The sequence below is a fragment of the Podarcis melisellensis genome, assembly GCF_964234715.1.
Source record: "Podarcis melisellensis genome assembly, chromosome: 2".
NCBI lineage: Eukaryota > Metazoa > Chordata > Lepidosauria > Squamata > Lacertidae > Podarcis > Podarcis melisellensis.
This window is the reverse complement of record NC_138529.1, coordinates 45,463,418-45,482,248: the sequence shown is the minus strand read 5'-3', so window position 1 is coordinate 45,482,248 and position 18,831 is coordinate 45,463,418.

Here is an 18,831-nt window from a genome sequence, read left to right as displayed (position 1 = left end):
GCAATTTCAAGATGCATTAAGGGAACAGAAAGAGCAAATTTGACACAAATGAGCAAGATTTAGATCTTGCCAAGCCCTTTGAGTGAGATGAACATGCACAGAGAATTCTTCTACTGCAGTGTTAATTGCTGACATTCATTTACCACAAGTAGACTTGAGGAAATGCAATGTGTAATAACCATCTTCCTGGCTAAGATTAATGGTTCAGTAAACACAGAATCTTGGCTCTGATGCTGGACAATTCAATGCAATGTACAAGCAATGAAACAAATATAAAACGACTCCTCTCGTGCTCTTAATTATTGGATTTCAGCAGCACACATTTCGGGGCAACTTGATTGCAAGTTTGCAGCCTGACAAAACTTAGCTAGGGACATGTTGATATATGCATCTTTTATCAATATGGTGTGTATGTAATTTCCAGGGCTTTGTGGCTGGCTAGGGAAGAAAAACAATTTGCCAGACAAGTGCACATGCTTTCTTAACATTTCAGTGTTTAAAATACCTCATGCACTAAAATGAGCTGTATTTCAGGGTGTTGCTGTTTGCAATTTCATAGAAGCCATTAAGCTTTAGTCTTGGGCCACAAATAGAAATAAAATACATTCTTAACAAGAAATTTGTCACCGTATCAAGGCATATCATTCAGCTTCCTTCACACTAATGTCAAACATGTAAACAAAAGAGAAATGGCCAGCAACTGTGTTTCTGGTCTCCTTTCAAGCATTCACTGAACAGTGTGTTTGTGGGGGAGGGGGGGTGAAATCGGATCCTCTTCAAGGAGGGTATGCGTTGTGCTCGGGCCCCCAAGCATCTCCCACCTCCTGGTGTGTAGCCCTGCTCCACTCTGGTTGGTCGTTTCATGGTCACTTGGACCCTAAAGCCAATGGCTTGGCTTGGGGGGTGTCCGCAAAACATTATTTAATTCCTGTGTGATGTTTGCTGGACCTCTTTGCCTTCGCGCAACGGATTACCCACCACACCACACCCATTTATCTGGTGCATTGACCTTCCTATGGACGTTGTTGGTCACCTGTTTTGCAATGGGGACCTGGTAGGAATTTTTCCATCTGGCAGATTGGCAGAGCCATTTGGTTTTTGCCTACCGCGTAGCAATCATCACAACTTTGTAAGGTTTGGTGGTTAGGCATTAGATCAGCAATGTGTGGGGAGGGGAGGTGCTGTCCTCACCTGCTCAATGGTATTAAAGGAATCAGGGGTTGGCCTGGGTCTTGTCTGAAACCCTGCGGTAGGGGCTAGGGCCATACCAGGGCACCGGGGATGAGCTTGAGTTGGTTCACATCAGTGGGGCTCCCTTTGGTGGTGTTTCACCCTTTTATCGGATTCCCCACAATGCGGGTGGGAGTCTGATATAGTTTGGATTATTCCAATGCCTAAGCCAATACCACTCACATTCTGTATTCAATGAAGTTGTGGCCTATAACTTAAACTAAAATCCCATGCCACTGTGTCTTCATTTTTGGGGGTGGTTGTGGGTCTCGAAGCGCAACATGCCTTATGGCACAAGACCTAATCATATACTTTGTATCTCTATGAACTTTTGGGTAGCACTTCCAGAGAATATTTAAGGGGGAATTGTGTGTGTGTGTGTGTGTGTGTGTGTGCAATTAAAAGTATATTAAAAAAAATTAACACCCCATACCTCTTTGTACTTAATGATGTGATGATTCTATGCACGATTCTATCACCATTCTTTTTTGTATAAAGCATTTTGACAGATTAACTGAAGATTCTTAAAGCGATGAAGAATGTCCGTGTGTTCTCTTTAGTAATAAAGAGCCTCCAGCAAAACAGAGCCTCCAGCTAATCTATTAAGTTCATTATTTAAGATCGTTTGTACCTGAAATTCTCTCTTATCTAAGAGATTCAACTGATTGCATAAATAAATTTGATATCCTTGATAATATATGAACTGGAAAAACTATAGTGTCCTTGCATGTCAAATCTTTGTACATGAGTGTTCCCCATCAGGAAGCTCTGAGGGTAGTAAAGATGACTCAGGATAGATTTTTAAAAACTATACATTTTCCCCTACAGCAGAAATAGCCTTATTTTATTTATTTATTTATTTCCATTTCCTTGTTTTATTTTTAAAAGTTATATCCCATGTTACAATTGTAACAGTGTGCCTTATATCTCTTTTATTTTATAGATAGAAATTCACATGTTGGTATGTGGATGTAGCACACTAGCTAACACAAAAAGGCTAACACAAAAGAGCCTTTCCTAACTCAATTCTCGCTGTACCTTGAGTTTTCCACCTCAGTGTCCTCCCCGCTTGCTCTACTCAAACTTCTACCATTGTTGAAAATCACCACTCCCCCCCCAGTGCCACAGAATATGCAAAGCTTTCTCCACACTTGGAAATTCAGCTTATTTATATTCTAGGCTGCTCACATAGCTAGAAATCAACTGTGTTGTACTGGTTAGGGTGTCAGGGTAAGACTTTGGAGACCAGAGTTCAAATTCTTGCTGAACCATGAAGCTCATTGAAACTTAGGCCAGTTACCATCTCTCAGCCCCATCTTCTTCACTGGGTTGTTGTGTGGGTAAAACCAAGGGGTGGAAGAACTATATGCAATATATTGAGCTCCTTGCAGGAAAGGAAGAATATAAATGTAATAATAAATAAACAAATTTAGTGCTTTAGTGAATATGTGGTGCACACTTTGGGCTTGCACTACATTCAAAAATATTATTTTGACTCTGTTTAGAAAAGGCAAATGTGAACTCCTAAGCATCTTTGCAATCCAATAAGCACCTTCTGATCAGTCGGTCCCATTAAAAACTCTGAGAAACCTACTTCCACATAAATGCACATAGACGCGGGAAGTGAGATTTTATCTGTATATTTTCTGCATATATTACATTTTTTCCTTTCTTTTGAGTGCCTTTAAAAAGATACGACACAGCAATTCAGCTACAGAATCAGCTAAATGAGCGGCCCTGGAGTTTACTTTATTTTAGCCACAAATAGTGCAAGTACATCTACAGCTTTGTCAAGGCTATACTTTCAAAAAGGTTCAGCATTATACTTGAGGTCTCCCACTGTGCTAGCTTTTGATTCCATTGTGGTGGTTAGCATACATACTGATGGCAAGCTGTGTGCAGCAGGACCACAGTTATTCCTACATGTATTACACACATCCTCAATTGTCCAGCAAATCCGGATCAACTCTGTGGTTTTATTCTCCTAGTGACATAGTATAATTTGTGGGAGCCTCACATTTTGTCAGAAGCTATAGCTGTAGTTGCGGGCAGGGGGCAGACACCAATTCCCTGGCTTTTCGAAAGCAAACAATGGCCATGTCTGAATGAGATTAGAACAAGCTCTTTTCCCTATGCAGGCAGCCATTTTGCTCCTCCCACTGTGCAAAGCATGATCAAAGCCTCTAATACAGGTGAGGCTATCCCTAAGGGGCATAGCTGCAGCAATAATCTCCCAACAGCGGCATCACTGCCACTTTCTACTACTCTGCCGGTGTACCACACGGACCCAGCCTCATTGCCACCTTGCCCATCTACCCCTGGTAAGTGGCAGTGTCACTGCTGCCAGAAGGCAGTCACTGTAGCTCTGCCCCACTCCACTTCCGATCTAAATAACTATCGTTTTCAATTTTGTCTGAATTGGGCTAATATGTCTACCAGCTTCAGAACAAGCCAGAATATTAAAATAATTTCAAAATATGCTTTGACATCATGGCTTATTAACCATATGGCTTACTCTGTCTATATGTGTGGAATGAAGAAATGACTGGGCTAGATTTTGAAGCTCCAGCTCATTAAGTGTGCAAAGTTCTTAAGTTGAGGAGGTGTTAGGAATTCCGTCATAAGGCAGTTACAAATTGCAGGGTTTAATATACTGATGAACTGGAATGGCAGGAGAGGAGCGCAACCAAGATGATCAAGGGTCTGGAAACTAAGTCCTAACACGACTATTTGTACCGACAGAAAATAGGGCCTGGTATACCTTCTGAAACAGAAAGACCTTCATTACTAAGTGATATTCTAGTTAAACCAGAGGAAGTCTCAGTTTTATCTAGTTATTTTTATCTAGTTTTGGTTCCCTACTTGCTCATAATTCAATAAAGTTCTTCTGAACACACTGCCAAAACAAAAACAAATAAAAAACCAACATATCCTGGTTATTTCATTTATGCCATTTACCCATAGTGTTATTGCTTTTACTTCACATATTTATCACATTCCCCGGAGATTCTGTAAAACCCTTCTTACTCTTTATCAATAAATGCAACTAGTAATAATCAAAAACAAAGTCATAAAGTTAAAACCATTTAATCCAGTTAAAGCCTCATCACATCAAAACAGTATTGAAAAGGTAGGTTTTTCCTCCTTATACTCTCCCCTGCATGCAAATCTTCAACTCACAATGTTCACAAGGTAATTAGCAACTTGTGCAAGTTGTTGAATAGGCAATTGCTTGCTCTCTTCCCAGAAAAGCAACTACCCCATTGGAATATAAGCCTCACTTTCCCCCCAAATTCCGCCCATGAAAAGTCAAAGTACGGCTTATATTCATGACCTTATGGTAAGCAGCCAGGAGCACAGGACAAACAGCGGCAGGAGCGTGGCAAAGCGGCGCTCGCTCCCCATGTAGTCTCCTGTCCTCTTCCCCAAGGCCGGGAAGGGAGAGAGCAAGGAAGGGGTAAGGCCACCAGCAACACAGTGTGGTTCCCCCATCACTGCCCAGTGTGAGCCAGGAGCAGCAAGGAATGGAGCGGCTTATATTCAGGGTCCCCCCTCCAATTTTAAAGGTGTGGCTTATATTTGGGCCAATACGGTAACTCTCACCACCTTAGGCATCTTGAACTCCCACAGACATCAGTGGGGAACGCAGTGCAATCATAAGCAAATTTACCCAGAAGTTCCCATTAACTTCAATGGGACTTACCATATAGCAAGTTTGCAAAGGTATGCAGACATCAACAGAGGTGTATAGGGTATAGGGATGGAAGAATCTGTCCATTTTGGTTTTCTCAGTTTCTCATATTTCCAATCTTTAATGCAATTCTCCACATTTCTGCAGCAATTTGGGATTTATTTTTTTGAATCCTCATGAAAATTCATTAGTGTTTTAGTGCAAATTTCCCCTAATAAGCAGCTTTGACACATGTACACATTTTTGCAAGCATATAATGCATCCATGTATGCTATCTTCACTAATATATTTCTTGTATGCCCACCTTCTCCTCTAACATATGCATATTTGTAGACATTGTTTGGTTGAAGAACAGCCACAGGGAACTCGGCACAGAATTGATCCAGCAGGCTTGAAGTTACCATCTATTAGCTGATCTGTAGGGATCAGCGGGGTGATCAAGTTCTCATTAGGGTAGTCCATTGTACAGCTGATGTGGTGGACATGGTTTGCGGGAAACAGTATTGGGCGTCAAATTTGGCCCACAGGACAGATGTTTTCCACCCCTTCCATAAGAACTAGATAACTTTTAATCAACTTGATGAGATTCCTATATGTTTATGCCTCTAATTGTAGAGCTGTGTCTATATTCATATTAGCAGAAACATTTTATCAATTATTGCCATGAGCCCATATTACATCTATCCGTTTCTTATCTTAGCTAAAAACATGTGCTCTTTCTGCCAAGGTTAGATCTCATCATCAAGGAATTCTACTGAAGGAAAAACCAAAGACAGAACTTTACTGGGCATCATCAGTGTCCTGCATACAGGAGATCCTCCCTGTATAGAGGATAATCCCAGTTATGGTCCAAGGTATTTTCCTTATCTTTGACTTAACTGAAGGCCAGTGAATTAAAAGATGTTTAGGGAATCCTTCCAGAAGTCTAGTGTCTCGTGCAAAATAACTTACCATAAACCGATAGTGATCTGTCCAATAGAAAAGTGCAGGACATGGTTGTTGTAACTTGAGATAATAACAACATATTGTGAATCTGTGGGAAGTGAATGGATGACAGAGGCGTGCCATACTGCACCAAGCAATTTTGGCACTTGACTAACTTGTTATCCCTTAATCCCTTCAACCTCAGATTGTTCTCTTAATAAAGCCATCTGGTTCATTACTTCAAGAAGTGTGTGCATGCTTAGTGTCACTTTTCTCATCTTCAAGCATGGGATATGTAAATATAAAGGATTTTTTATGCCCAAGAAATCAAACCTTAGGAGAAGTTAATCAGCCTTTGTGTAGTCTGTGTCTTCCCACTCTTTAGAACAGTGGTTGTCAACCAGTGTGCTGTGGCACCCTAAGGTATCAGGGGTGCCATGGGCAACATTGGCTTCCATCCCTCTTTCCTTCCCTTCTTCCTCTGATGCCCTCTTGTGTCTCTGCCTCCCCAGGGTTTGCTCACTGTTTGTTGCAGCAGCCCTGGCTACAAGCTCTCCAGGTGAATGGTGCCTCCGGGGCTGGCCAGGGGGTGCCTTCCAGGCCCCTGTGGGGCACTGTGAGGAGTCATCTCTCTTTGGGGCAGAGGGGCAGCTCAGAAACCAGGGGCAACAGCTGCTACTGCCCAGAAGACTCCCAAGGAGAGGGGAGAGGAGTGGAGGCTGAGGAAACACTCCACAAGGGAGGGTGTTCGAAAAAGGGTGAGGTTGCCAGCTCTGCAGTCAAGGGGTGATGTAACTGGGCTCCTGAGTCCCACAGGGGTGCCGCAGAAAGAATGTACTTGGTCAAGGGAGCCATGGACTCATAAAGGTTGAAGACCTCTGCTTTAGAACAAAAGAATGACCTTGATGAATCAGATCAAAGACTTACATAGTCCAGCATCCTATGGCCCATGGTGGCCAATGAGATGACTCTGGAAAGCCCATGAGCAGAATATGACACTTCTGAATTAGCCCTGTCCCACTGCTGATCCCTAGCAACTGGTAGTTGGAACCATGGTCTCTGATCCTGGAGGTAGGCAATATAAAGCCATCATGACTATTTGTTTGTTTGTTTGTTTAAAATGTTTGCAGACCCTTTATCTTAAGATCTCAGAGCAAGGAGAATAAACCACATTCCATGTAACAAATAAGAACAGATAAAACTGACATCATAAACTATGAGAAATTTGGAACTTCTCAAAATTCCAGCTGAACCTTGAAAATTTGGGGGTAAATGTATCAAACCGGCATCTAAATGAAAATGAAGAAGGCAGCAGCTGAATTTCAAAAGGGAGGAAATTCCATAATTGGGGCACCACCAAAGAAAAGGCCCTCTCTCATATAACTCCATAATGGATAACATTGGACTGAGCAAGTGATTCGATTCAATTTTGCTTTCACTGGCACTCATCATAGGAACATTCTGTCTCATTCCATTCCCTTGCATGCCATTCCACCCAGTTTAAACCCCATTCTACCCATTTTGTTCTGTTGTATACATTTTGTGCACACTTCTGCATAAAATGACACTTCTCAGTGCGCTCAGTAGTAAAACATGCAATATTTGTATTTTTGGTGTGAAAACAGATCAAAAGCATTCCCAAATACAGAAAAACATATGTCTTGGAACTGTGTTCCAATCTGCACATAAAGTTTGCAAATGCAAAGAGCAAACAAATTCTCTCCCCGCCCACTCCACAACCCCTAGTGGCAGGACACTGAGAAGGGCCTCTCTGGAAACCCTTAACATCCAGGCAGAAGTGCATAAGGGAGAGTCGCTCCTTCACTTAGGCAAATGCCAAGTCATTCATTTGCCACCTAAGTTGTTGGCCATCACTCATACCAGTGCCTTGGTTTTGAATACTGAATCTTTGCCAATAACTCGAAAGGGAGGAGGAAGAATATAAAATGTTGCTTACAGTTTGCTAAACTCCCTCTGAAGGTACCTTCTAGAACAGGATACATTCCAGAACGAAAAGATCTACTGATTTATAATACTCCTTGCGAAAGCTGTGTTGACCAAATGTGAACACAGTCTATTTAATTCTAAAGCCATGGGCACTACAATTGCAATAATGAAATAGATTTGGAAATGTGCCTGTTCTGCAGGCATGTAAGCCCTTCTTAGAGGGAAGCCAATTAAAATGTTGGCTTTGTCCTTGGAGGTTAATACACACTTGGCTGCTAAGGAAGTAGCCTACTTTCTTAGCAGAAATAATGAGTGGACAGGAGACAAAGGATTAATGAATTATCCTAATCTCTGTTTGTTTACAAATGTACCATTCCAGCAGATGGCTTTGAACAGCAATTGAGTTTAACAGCGACATAACTCAAGCATCCCACAAAGTGATTATCAGCCAAACCCCCTTTTCTCCCTTCACACAAGTCAATCGTTTTAACTCTACGCTTCCAAATTCAGACTAAAGCTCCCAAAAACAATTTTTTCCTCCACACCCAGAACAGAGAACCAAGCCTGTAAAACTTACTTGCATTGTCAAGCTGTCGAAATTGCTATCTGCAACACCTTGATTCCTAAGAGAAAATGCCTCCTGACAACTGGCAAAGGCAATTAACCTGGAGAGAGGCAAGTTTGAAAAGAAACAGATGTGAAATCCTCTCCTAAAGTAACAGGAAAGTTGAAAGGCGTTACAGGATGCCTTACATCAGAGAAATATTCAACAGGCCAGCTAGGCTGGTTGAGCAGGAGGAAATTATCATTGTAGCGAAACACCCACCATTATTATAGATAAGTCAAGTGTAGAAAGAGGCCCTGTAGACTGCAAGAACATCTGGCACTAGGATGGCCAGATGCAAAAAAAGAACAGGGCTCCTGTACTTTGAAGATGGAACTTTAGCTACTTTTCATAGCATTGTCTTTTTTTTAAAATCATCTTGCCATCCTACCTATCTTGCCATCGTGTGTGTGTGTGTGTGTATCTGCACAACCATAGGTGCATTTCACTTCACACAGTGCATCTTGGTGGAGTTGGGCCACCAGATTTCTGAGGTGGTGGGAGGCTTTTGCTCCAATAAAGTCCAAATTGGGAGCAAGATTGGCCCCGTCCTGGCAAGCACAGGATGTGGCGTTTTGTCCCTCGCTCCATTCCATATGGCAGCAATATCTTTAACCATATAGAATTCAGTGGGGATTCTCAGAGAAACTAACTGGAGATGCCACACTGACTAGAAGAACCTGACCGCAGGAAGCCATTACGCTCTCAAAGTGAAATGGAAGGGATTAAATTTCCCAGCACAGCAGATCAACAGACCAAATGAGGGCATCAAAAGAATCATCTTCTCCACCACAGTCCATTCTAAAATACCTTATTGGCTGCCTGGACTGACTGCAGTATTGATACTGAACCTTCTATGAAAACATTTGCCAGTCCCATGTGTAAAAGATACAAATGGTCCCAAGATGTGAATCTTTACTAGGGTCGCCATATTTAAAAAAGGAAAAACCAAGACACCCTGGTTTGATTGACTTGCCTAAGTTCCAGGACAAAGCACAATTGGACATCAATTCTGCCTTTGAAATCCCAGTAATGTCCACGAAAATCCAGGTGTCTCACAGCCCTATCTTTACAGAAAATCTGCATATTTCATTGGTGTCATTTATGTTGCCATTATTTCAATATTACAAATTGCTCACTTCAGTTAAAAGCTTTGTATCTTTTTGTATATATAAGTTTTCCACACTGTGTGATGGGTTTGAAGCCTTCACAATATGTATTCATTATCATTTGTCTGTCTCCAATGAATGTAAAAGTATTACAATATTTCATGAATATACTTCTTGTTATGCATGTACGCTTTGCTCATGAGAATGTGATTTGGTATGAAAGTGTTCAAATACTGTGAAAAAATACTTTGGCCCTCAAAAGGGCTTAAAGACACAAGAAGAATGTGGGTGGTTTGGCACAAACAATGAAATGTGAGATTGTAGATATAACAGCAATGCATACTGTTTCTGTGCAAGCATGGTTCCAAAGTAAATGTATTGAACATAATGATGGGTTTTGGATTGGGAACCAGAAATTTGGGGTCCTGATTCCAATGGGACACAATCACAATATTTGGCCTGCATACTTTGGTTTCAAAGGCTAACCCTGTGTGCTAGGGTTGTCATATTTTGAAGAGCAAAAAAGAGGACGCACGATGACTCTTCTTTTAAACACTCCTACTATATGTAGGCTATAGACCAGGCATAGGCAATCTCGGCCCTCAAAATGTTTTGGGACCACAACTCCCACCATCCCTGACCACTGGTCCTGTTAGCTAGGGGTAATGGGAGTTGTAGTCCCAAAACATCTGGAGGGCCGAGTGTGCCTATGCCTGCTATAGAAGCTGTGATGCATTGCTGAGGGTGGCAGGAGAAGAGAAGAGGAAAGCAAGTCTTCAACCACCTGTTATGTCTATGTCTTATCCAAAAAGTATAGCCATAGACATTTTGGCAAATTTTAAAAAATCCACCCATACAGAAATGTTACCCCTGAAAAAGAGGGTGTGTTCTGGAAAAAAGAAGATACATGTGCACAAAGCAATCTCTAAGGCAGGGGTGAAGAGCCTCTCATTGTTGTTGGGTTAGAATTTCAAGCAGCCTCAAGCAGCATGGCCAATGGTCAGAGATGATGAGAACTGTAAACCACAAGTTCTCCAATCCTCCTGTAAGGCAATGTATCTATGCACACTCAAGTATACATTTTTTAAAAAATCACAAAAAGGAAATGTTCATGGTGTAAAAGTGGAATCAGAACAGCAACCTCTTATCTCACCTACATGTGTTCACTAGATTGTCTGTGCTGTATATGGATACAGACTATGCAGAATGTGTAGTGAATGTGTGTACATAGGGACCAGACATGCTGCCATTTGAGCCCTCTCCTCACATGTTTGCTGTACATGCAATTGCTTTGTGAACAGTGCATCAGTTTTAGGGCTAAGTACCCAATGGGTATCCTATCGTTTATAACTATATTTTTATATAACTATTTTTAAAAAAATCTTTTTAATAGTACAGTTGATTGGAGTCACTGGATTCATCCAACTCATTATTATTAAGTGGATATTCACTGAGTAATATTTCACAAGAAAAAAATGAAAATTAATTAATTTAGTTTGGTGGACTGGAAATATTATCTACCCAGCTCTACTAGTGTGTCTGGGCTTACTATAATTTGATAAGTCATAATTTGCAAACAAAATAAAGACAACTCTATTGAAGAATGAGTCTCCAGAACAGAAATGTATGAGTTTGATCATGATAGGAAAAATATATCATTAGATTAATTAGGCAATTAGCAAAATTCACAGCTGCACTCTTTGACAACTGATTCAGCAGCTCTGTATTAATGAGGCAAGTCTATATACTTTTTATGAACAAAAAGTTTAGGGAAGCAATAATTCCTTTCATGTTTATCATAAAAGCTAGCAAAAAAGGAACTTGCATTCAAATATTCTAAGCTTCTAGTCAAGGATTATGATCAAAGGACAGTCTGCTTCCCTGCTTCTGTTTAGCAATTGTATAGCATTCAGTAATAACTTCAGCTGCTATCCTTCTCCAATGCAAAGCAGCAAATCTCCCCTACCTTCAGTAGAAACAGAACATGTCTTTAAGGAAATTTCTAAACATACTTTTCTGCAGCAATGTTGACGTAAGAAGCCCTGCCCTGAATCTGCTGTATCTAAGCCTGGGAGGAGAGGCAGATTGTAGGGATATAGAAAAAGGCGCAGTCTTGTTTGGTCTCACATTGAGAATCTTTGGGCTTAAATCATCTCTTTGGACCTCTAGGGCCAAATTCAACAAAAGCCAGTGCAGAGACTCCACCCCTCTTCAATCCCACCTGTGTCCAACAAATCTGCTCTGCGGTAGTCAGGAGAACCCCAAGAGCAGTGCAAGGAGAAGGGAGATTGTTCTCCTTAGCACTGCATTGGATTGTACCCCAAGTGTTTTGCCTGGAAGTCTCAGAAGAGAGGCCAGAATAAAGCCTTTAAAAGCCCTACAATCATCTTGCCTGTTGCAGTGGTGAGTTGCTAAGATTTGTCTCCTGTCTCCTGGATAGACTCCACAATAATGGGGCTGAGATCGAGTGCATATATCCAACAGCAATAATTTAAGAGTGTAAGACTATCAGAAGAGTCCTGCTGGATCAGACCATAGTTTCACCTAACCCAGTGTTCTTCTTTGCAAGTCAGCTATCCAGAAGTCTCTGAGCAGCCCACAAGTAGATTGGAAGGCTATAGACATCTCATGTGGTATTCAACAACAGACTTGCACTGGACTCTGGAAGGTCCAAATACCCATCATGGTGAATGTGCATTTATCATCATCTCCTTCTTGAATTTGAAAAGCCATCTAAGCCAGTAGCCAACACAAATCGTCTGGCAGCAATTTCCATCAATTCATGATGCATTTTTATTTTGCTTGTCCTGAATCCACTGCCAATCTGTTCCACTGGATGACCCCAAGTTCTCAAGCAGTTGGCACATTGGTTCAGGAAGTGCAGATCAGGTGAGTCCACTCTAGAAATCAAGTTCACTGAATTCCTCCCCCTCTCCATAGTAGTTGTACCCATCATTTTGTGTGCAGGTATGGCAGCATGAAGTATTAGCAGATGTAACCCTTGCTTGTATGGTTGGGACTGAGGGGGGCTTGTTATAAAAGTTCATCATTACCTAAACCCTTGAACTCTGGCCAGGATGTGTTTGGAGATTTTGGTATGGTGGTTGTTTTTTTTTTGGGGGGGGGGGTGGAATGTGAGGAACACAATTAGAGTTTTATTCAATAGAGTTTTATACATTATGAATGGGGTAAAATTCATGGCTGGAAAGATCTGGTGACGGCATTTAGTTTAGATGGATTAAAAAGGTAATCAGACAAATTCATGGGTGATGTGTATTTTGACAGCTATTAGTCTTGATAGCTAAATGCAGTGTCTGTGTTCAGAAGCATTACACCTCTCAATGCCTGTTGCTGGGACCAAACAGTGGAGTAAATTCCCTTCATAGCCTGCCTGTGCAATCACCTAGTTGTTGGAAACAGCATATTGAACTAGAAAGTCCCTTGGTTTGATCCAGAAAGAATCTTACTGTGTGTTCACTAACAGAGTGCAATTGGGGTTCCAGCTGAAGATAGGGAGCAGCACAGTTAAAGGCATTTGATACCTTATTATAAGTATTTGAAAACTTCTATACTGAGTGTGTTGGAGGCTTGAAGAGAGACTATCACTTCCCAGCTTCACTCATGATAGGTTGTTCTCATTTCTTGGCTATTGCCACAGTTCATGGGACTTATTCAAGCAAGAGATGCAGATGTTGGCAGGAGACTGAGTGTTTCATACTGGGCTATTGCTGTGAGGTGTATGGGTCCCCTAGCTTTGAAACACTCTCTTTGGGTGTGATGAGTTTCACCTCTACACTGAGTTTTTCACCTACACTGAGTTTTTCACCTCTACACTGAGATAAAACACCTATATTAATATTTAGATATGAATTTGCATATGATTTTTGTTCTTTTAACATTCAGATTAATGAGGATGCACTGAATTATGAATGAACACATGTACAATTGAACTGGATCGGAAATAGATCTGTCTGTCCCTAGCACGCCCATTGCTGCAGTATGAAACAGCAAGAATGTAGTACTGAATTGGATTCTGGTGGCATCACTGCAGTGTGTGTTAAATACAAGTTTGGGAGGATTTTGATATCTCTGTGATCAAGATCCTCCATGCCCCTGAAACCAGAATATATGAGCAGAAATTGAAACCTAAACATACTGAGTTCTCAGCATGAATTTAGGGTGGGGCACAAGTGGCACACATTCCATTCTCATTCCTGGGTTGGGGGGTAATATACAGTGAGTATTCAGAGAGAAAAATGTTCAGTATAAGAATGCAATACAAACCTCCCTTATCTGGTATACATTCTCATGCTGCTCTTAATGCTCACTTAGGTTAAAGACAGAGCTAAGGCTGAGAGGAAAAAATGGCATCCCAATATATTCTCTATGCTATTTGTTGGTGGTGATATTTTTGATGAGGGAGGTGATGTTCTGATGTCCAATTTTGTTGAATGGATATTTTTAGCTTATACTGGTGGATGAAGGAGGCCGTGGGATATGAGAGCACAACTGGAAGAATTAGAGGCCAATCCCATTTATTTCTTCAACGATATTAAAATATTATTTAAAAACATTAAAAAAAATCCAAAATTCAAAGATGGCAACATTGGGGAGACCATTTTGTTCAATATTCCCTAGGGGAATATTGTAATTCCCTAATAGTTTAGCTCACAGAAGAAAAACTGCAAACACTTGTCAGAAATTTATTTGCTAGGAAATTTCCGCTTTTCCGCTCAGGAGTTCTTTGGCAGTCTTCTTCAGTCTAGTAACCTCCCGATCTTTGGGGCTATAGCTCCTATAATCCTGCATGTTGTCTGAGGCTGATTGGAGTTATAGTCCAAACACTTGAATGACACCAGGTTGGGGAAAGCTGTTCTTTGGAGTCCAGGTGCACAGAGTTGCGCCCAATATTGGGGGGCACATCATGTGTGTATAATGTCATACACATGACACCCCCGCCAGCCTGATCAGACCCACTCAGCCCACCGGGCACATTTTCTGGAGGGGATGCAACCAGGCGCCCCCCCCCCAACAGACTTGCATCAGAGCCTGTATCCAGTGTGTGAGGGAGCCAAGGAGGCAGCTTCCTCATAGTGAAGAGCTGGTGGCAGAGAGCTGCTCTCCTCAACTGAGCTGTACCACGTGCCTTTCCATCATGAGGTGCCCGGCCACGACTGCTCTATTCCCAAGTCAAGCCTGACCCGAGGGGTGGAGAGAGGCTGCGGCATGCAAGGGATGGGGTGCACGGAGGGTGATGTTCACCCTTGAATGTCCCATCCCCACCCAGCTGCCAAGCGCTCGGGAGTGTTTGCCCAGGTGTGCAGGGGAAGGATGGGATGGGCAGAAGATGATATACCTTGCATATACAGCCTGGCTGCTGAGCGCTTGCCCAGAAGCAGGCCAGGGGGATGAAGCCCAGCGGTGGCGGGGGGTGGCAGCCCCCTCAATATTGGGGGGCTGAACCCCCTCCCCCAAAATATTGAGAGGATGAAGCTTCCTCTGTCCCTATACTTGGTGTCTCTGTTGGAGTCCTAATTATGTAATTTTGGAATACTCTTATAGCTATTGCATATGTGGGGTCAGCATTCATCAGACCAGGAACCCAAATATTTGTAGTGTAAACAGAAGCTCTTTAATGTTCAAAGGCTTATTTTGGCAAAATGGTTTATTCCTGTGAACCATGTAAACAGTTCTGCCAAACAAGGACACTTTTGGTTGTTCACTATCTTCTCTATTTGGGGCAGTTATCTTGATTGTCTTTTGCAATTGTTTCATGAGGTTGTGATCTCTGAACCAGCTCTAAAGGAATCTCCTCTTTTGTTTCTGGGCACATTTGTATGGTAGGGAAAGGCAGTGGAATTTCCAAACAGTCCTCTGTTATGAATGATGCTCTGGATTGGAGAAATTAAGCCAAACTACATTTCCTAATACAGTACGTGGGCACAGTGCACAAACTCCGTGCAAAAGCATCAACTTTATACAGCTGGTGGAAACTCTTGGGAAACAAATGAGCCTTTTCTGAATGCGCAGGAAGAAAACTTGTAAATACCAAGCCAATTCTGAATCAAGCTGAGAGCACAAGCCGCCTGCCCTCCGGGCATTGAAAATGTAAGGGAAGACCTTCTGCCATGATTATTTACATAATTAATTTTCCAGGTAATTTCACTTTTTAAAACCTCAACAGGCCTCCTTACAATTCTCTTATCTCAGTCACATATTGTAGTGACACTGCACTTTAATTTGGCATGCATTTGAAAGTGTCACATTTTAAGAAGTGTCCAGCAGACTGTTGAGAAATACTTTCAGAGTAAAATAGAGCAAAACGACGCTTCGCTACTTTCGGTTTTCTTCTTGAAAAGTGAATTCTGGCAGCTTCGTCAAGCCCTTTATGAACATTGAGCAGTTTCTCAGTCATGCTAAATGAGCTTTCATTACAGAGAGAAGTGAAATTCAGCAGCCGGAATTCAATTGTGCCATACTTTTGAATTTATTTATCAAAATTTATATCCTATCTTTTTTATAAAATATCCAGGGTATCTTACAATATACAGTCATTACATTAAAAAACCCAGCATCAGTAACATCAATGAAAGCAGTCTAAAAACCAGAAGAGCATAAGGTTTAAATGATGTTGCTTGCTCTATTCCCCCTCCCTCTTTTTTTTTGAGGGGCAGCTTTTTCTCAGCCACCCTGGAAACTCAATAAAGGACAGAATGCAATTCCTTAAAATAAAGGGATATACATCATTCAAATTATCGCTGTCCTACATACATCTCTGTTCAGAATACATTTCTTCCAGTGAAGCTACCAGGTTTAATTGGTTGAACTGATAAGCCTAAATGGTCGCAACCATGTATCAAGGTCTGGCTGTTGTGTAGGGTCATGGTGATTAAGAGCCTAAGGTGTGAGTCAGGAATTGCTGGCTCAGGAAAATGCATAAGCAAGGAGTCTCAGTAGTCTTTAGGTCTGCATTTCCTGTAAGCTCCACACTAGTTTTTGCCTGCACAACATTATTCTGACTTTTCCCATTAGAATTTCAAGAGGCGCAATTCAAAACACTGAAGCAGTAAAGAGAAAAACAAAAACTACAGCTCAATGATTCTATAAAACAAAAAAACCTTGATGGCCGCCCGCTAATCTGTCTGCTTTGTGGATGTTCAGTCAGAAGTCCTCCACCTGGAGGCAAGAGAAGTGAACTCAGAAATGGACTGAGTTCACTGTGTTTACTCTGATTGACCAAGCCACACTGCAAAGGGCTTTGATTACTCACTGTCATTGTGACATCAGGTGACTGATAAGAGGGTGGCCCCATCCATCCCCCCAAAATACCCCACTGGGTGGGGTTGGGAGAACTGTTAAAATGGTCTGCCAGTTGGAAAAGATTCCATACCCCTGAAATGGGTCTTTGTTCTGACGGGCCTTTGTGCAGATAGATAAGACTATTTTTGACATTTGTAAGAGAGCATAGGGAAGTTCTGAGACCAGCTGAGATTCCATACGCTCCGTCCACTCCCTCCCTGAAACCAACACCGTCTCATTCTTGGGGTCAGTACATGTGAACCCCCATGGCCCAAGTAATACCCTATCCCTGACCAAGGGATCACACCTAACCAAAAAACAAAAGTCCAATATTTAGAATGCAAAGTAAGGAAATTTCCAGTGAAAGCATTAGTTTCCATTTCATATAAGACACCCCCAAGCAATTTCAAGCTGATAAGCGGGTGAATGAGGCAGATGGGCTCTGTGGTGCAGAGAACAACAATTAGTATTAACCCCCCCTAGCCTGAGATCTATTTTTTTTGTAATGCATTAATAATAGTGCACTTCTACAAGGCAGGGAGCTTTTACAGATTCTCTCAGGTCTGCTCAGCAGTTTGCATAATCTCCTTACTCATGGCTACACAAGCTTCCTCTGGCAAATTCTGAAAGCTGCTTTTAGATCTTGTTCAAACAGTAAACCCAGCTAGATTTATTACTGTTGCTTCAGGGGAAGGGGATGAGCTGACTGTCTTGACCAAATCCCCCCTTGAGTTTTGTGGATGTTTGTGACCAATAAATACAGCTAATGCCGGACAAAGGCAAATTTACTTTTCCAGATCTTGCCCTGGTCTGCTGGGCTGTAGCTCACACAAGGAGCCATACATGAGACACTCTTCTGATTATGCCAAGCTTTCTATCCCCAAGCAAGCACTCTTGCCATATACTATTATTTTAATCATTAGACCATTTCATCACAAAAGAATGTGTGCATTTGACTGAAGCAAGTCTTTTTTTTTATCAATTGTTTTACATTGGAATAAATCTCTTGTGTAAAATCTAGTATGTTTGTGCCTGTAAATTTCATCCATTTTGGTCAAAAGGGGGAAGAGTTATATCTGTTTTTAGATTCTCCATTATAATGAATGGGGAACACAGAGCTTCATATTATACAGAGCAGCCCAGGACCTGAATTATAGATCAAGGCAGAGAGTGTACAGAGCAACCCAGAAACAGACTGGAATTCTAAAACACAGATATAAGATAAAACTTGGGGGCAGTGGATGCCTCTAATTGAGAGGACACAAAAGTGAAGAAGTCAGCATGGCTCTTATAGTGAGGTGGGTAAAACAAAGATGTGCCTTGTTCAAATCATTAAACCATATTTTGGAACTTGACCTCTACTCTTGAGTGCCTAGGTATCCTGCTCATAAAAGTGACTTATCTTTATTCAATTGCACAGGTGTATCTACTGATATATGCAGGGTGTGGGTATCCCAAGTGTTGATAGCACTGGAGTTGCCACAGAATATGAGTCAGCCTACAATTTCAAGGTGAGTCACAACACAGAATTCAGATCTGGGTTTTAATTGGGGAGAAAAGAACTACAAACATTGAACAGAAGGGCTGCTGGAAAACCTCTGAGTTTATGGAAGTACACGGAACGGAAGGGGAGAAAATGTCGGAGAAACATGACCCTAATTTTATGAAATGCTGATCACACCTAAGACGTTCACTTAAAGCATGAAACACTTCTGGTGCTCAATTTCTCCATTGTTTACTTTTGTTTCATTTTTGTTATCATTTTAACAGCACAGTCACACCTCCAAAAAAATCAATATTCAATTTAATCCCCCTCACTGAACGTCAACCCATGTAATAAAAAATAGTATTTTTATTTTCCTTGCCAAATCCCAATTTTGAAAACCACATCCATTCCGTAAGACACTTCTTGTTGTATCTCATTTCCAAGCATTCACTGTCCCATTTGTTTTCTCTCCAGTCTAGCTTTCAGTGATGTAAATGTACTCTAACCTGGGTAGCACTTCTAGGCCAATGAAATGAAATGA